The sequence below is a fragment of the Ailuropoda melanoleuca genome, chromosome 7 (assembly GCF_002007445.2).
Source record: "Ailuropoda melanoleuca isolate Jingjing chromosome 7, ASM200744v2, whole genome shotgun sequence".
In the NCBI taxonomy this organism is placed as follows: domain Eukaryota; kingdom Metazoa; phylum Chordata; class Mammalia; order Carnivora; family Ursidae; genus Ailuropoda; species Ailuropoda melanoleuca.
This window is the reverse complement of record NC_048224.1, coordinates 67,981,715-67,985,378: the sequence shown is the minus strand read 5'-3', so window position 1 is coordinate 67,985,378 and position 3,664 is coordinate 67,981,715. Positions and strand designations below refer to the sequence as shown.

General features: G+C 50.2%; 1 pseudogene; it reads right to left on the bottom strand.

The window, feature by feature from the left end:
• Positions 1–2,772: 2,772 nt before the first annotated feature.
• On the bottom strand, positions 2,773–3,447 carry LOC100468360 (annotated as a pseudogene).
• Between the last annotated feature and the right edge of the window lie 217 nt (positions 3,448–3,664).

Genomic DNA, 3,664 nt, shown 5'->3' with positions numbered 1-3,664 from the left:
GCCATGATTACTTATCCATTTGACTGTAGATGGGAAATTGGCTGTTGTGCAGGGCTGTTGGCAACGCACAGCGCCGTGATGGATAGCTTTGTGAGTCACGGTGCACATGTGCCCAGGTTTCTCTGCAGTGTGCACGTAAAATTAGAAGTTCTGGGTTCGCATATCCATAATCTTAAAGATAATGCCAAACTGTTTTCCAGAGAGATGAACTGGGTTGTCCAAGTCTATATCCTCGCTGGTTCTTCTCTGTTTTTTAATCCCTGAGAGGAGCATGTCGCAATCTCCCACTGTGTTTGTGGGCTTGTCTGTGTATCGTGTGAGCTTTGTTGCGGTTCTTTTGATTTATGGATTTGAAGCTATGTTATTTATTTTTTTTTAAAGATTTTATTTATTTATTTATTTGGCAGAGAGACAGCGAAAGAGGGAACACAAGCAGGGGTAACTGGAGAGGGAGAAGCAGACACCCCGCTGAGCAGGGAGCCCGATGCGGGGCTCGATCCCAGGACCCTGGGATTATGACCTGAACCGAAGGCAGGTGCTTAACCAACTGAGCCACCCAGGCGCCCCTGAAGTGGTGTTATTAGATACACAAAATTGTTTTATCTTCTTGGTGAATTGATCATCTTCAGAACAGTTTGGAGGTTCAAGAACATTTATAAAAGCATTATGCATTGCCAACGACACTGAACCACAGCCCCAACTGGGAAATTGTCCAAATGTTATTTTATCACTAGGAAATGACCCTAATTACCTCTGCTAATGCTTTATGCATTAAAGTCTATTTTGTACTTCTAACCTTGTTGCTTCCAGGATCTTGGGAGGAAGACAGCCCAAGACAAAGTGAAGTTGTTACAAGTAAACCAAAGATGGCTGGAGAGAGAAAAATAAGGCTGCTCCCCAGTGAACCACCCACCCTTCCTGAGCTCAGGAAGTTGAAGGATCCTCAGTTTACTGCCTTGAGGGGACTGGAATGAGGCCGAGGAGGAGGAGCAGAGCCTTAAGGACAGTCACTTCCCATCAGAACACCTGCTAGACTGGCGATCAGAGCGTGGGAAACTCAGCTGTGTGCATACATGGCCTCTCTACGCGCTCACCCCACAGCTCTGGGGTTTGTGGCCAGTGGGAGAGAGAATGCTCTCAGGTGTGTGCAAGTATATACTTCCTGCAGCTCAGGATAGAACTCCAGATATTTGTGAATCTGTCATTCTCTTCTTCCTGTACGTACTTATCCAGTCAACAAATACTTATTTTTAAGGGTAAAGTAAGTTTTTATTATAGTCTTAGAGTAAAGGGGAGACCCTTAACTTGCAAGACAATATTTGGGCTGTACGTACAACATACTTTTTATTTCCATGGAAGGGACTCAAACACAGACTGAGACTCGGAGTTCACACTAGAAGTCAGTGAATGCCAGGAACGCAGTAGGAAAAAGACAAAGAAATATGGCCTAAACACACAGAACCCTTCACTGGGATCTGCTGACTGAAGCCAGGACCAGGGCTGGATCACAGGATGGGAACGGGTTCCAAGACAGGTGGAACGGGAATGGGGTGAGGGCGGGGAAGGGTCTGCACTGGGGGGGTGTGGGGGACTGGGGTTGGGTTGAGTGCCCAGTAAATTGCTCTTGGCATTTACATACAAAATCAGTTGGCTCTATTTCTTAGAAATGGTCAGGGAAAGAGAGGAAGATTTGATTATTGCTTTGTGAATGTGTCGCTTTGCAATGCCGACATCATCAGAAATAGGGACGGGGGCGCCTGGGTGGCACAGCGGTTAAGCGTCTGCCTTCAGCTCAGGGCGTGATCCCGGCGTTGTGGGATCGAACCCCGCATCAGGCTCCTCTGCTGTGAGCCTGCTTCTTCCTCTCCCACTCCCCCTGCTTGTGTTCCCTCTCTCGCTGGCTGTCTCTATCTCTGTCAAATAAATAAATAAATAAAATCTTTAAAAAAAAAAAAAAGAAATAGGGACGATTCACTCAGATTCAAATTTCAGTAGCAGGAAACCATATCAAAGCATCATCACTGGCCCCTGATACAAAACCTCTCCCCAACCTGATCGTCCCTCCTGGTCCTGGCCCCTACCCCCGCTTGGCGGCTACCCCTTCACTGCTGCCCGCTGTCCCCCACACGTACAGGAGTGTTGCACCCCCCCCCACACACACACACACAAGGCTGGCTGAGAGAAGCAGGCATGAAACCGGCTAAAGGCTCTGTGCTGTAGATCGTCTCCATTTGTTTTTATACCACAGACTTCTTCAAGGATCTGGTCTTTCAATAGGAATGATAAATAGCTTTATAGAAAAAAAAATCCTCATAAAGAAGGGGGATTTATTCTGATTACTCGCAACCAGTCACCTTCTTAAGCAGAGCAGTGCACAGACTCACCAAGGCTCTGAAATGGAGGTGAGGAGGCCTGGGAGGAAGGGCCTGGGACGGGCAGGAGTCCTCGGGCCTGTGCCTGCCCGGCTCGGCTGGAGGAGCTGGGGGCCGGTCAGGACACTGTGTGCTCGGAGAGCCAGCCAGCCGTCTGTCCTCCACAGAAAAAGCTGCCAAGTTGGGCTGTTTGGGTTTAAAAATTCCTGGTGCGGACAGGGAATCCTTGTAGGGAAACATCAAAAAAAATTGTGGAAATGGGGAAGGAGAATGAGAGCTGTTGGGTGAGAGCTTCCATGTAAAGATAAAATTTGAGAAAAAGAGAGGAAAAAAAGTCTCTTAAATGGTTGTGAGGGTTCTAGGGAGGAACTGAAAGGTGGCTGGGACGTGGAGGCGACGGTCAGATGGTGGCCTCCACCCCGAGCTCCTCCCTGCTCTGTGGCTCCGGGGGGCCTCCCTCCGAGCGAGAGTCCAAGCCTCTGGCGAAGACAGAGCTGGGGCTGCCCTTGGCGTCGGAGTAGAGGCTGTTGTCTGCGGAGGGGCGGTTGGTTGAATTGGGCACTGACCTCGCCTTCTCTGGTGCGTGGACTTGCTGCTCCCGAGGGGTACTCTGCCGTTTGAGGTCATCAGGGTCTCACTGGTGTGTGTGGGTTTTCCTTCGCGTACCCTGGATGTGCTCTGCGGCTTTGTCCAGACCTTGGGCCCGGGATGCCTTCTCTCCGCGGGGTGATGGGACCGAGTGCGCAAACTGTGAAAGCTGTCTTCATGTGCTCCCTATGTTTTCATTCGGGTGCATTAGGAAGAGCCTGTTTGTCAGCTGCAGACTGAAACCTCAGTTGCTCTTCGCTGCTCTCCACCTCGATGTCATGTCATCCTTATCGCTCATTTCCTAGGGCTCCCTCCCTGGGAGGGGTGGGTGTCGCCTCACTGACAACAAGCCTGGTCCCCCCACACACTCACTCGCTCTCACACACACACACACACACACACACACACACACACACACACAAACATGGGCAAGAACCACCTCCTCACTCCAGTCAACAAATACTTATGAAGTGCCTACTGTGTGCAGACACTGGGCCCATTCAGGCTCTTCTCTTTGAGTTTCCTGGTCCCCGCTCAATGGACACTGGACAAAATCTCCCATCCTTGAAAGGCCTGCGCTGCTCTCTGAGGTCCTGGGGTGACCAGAAAGGCTTTGACCAGTTAGCAGAGGAGAGCAAGAGACTAAGCCTTCCCATTCCCGTGGGCACCTCTCTCTGCTCAAAAGCTGGAAACCTCTGATATGG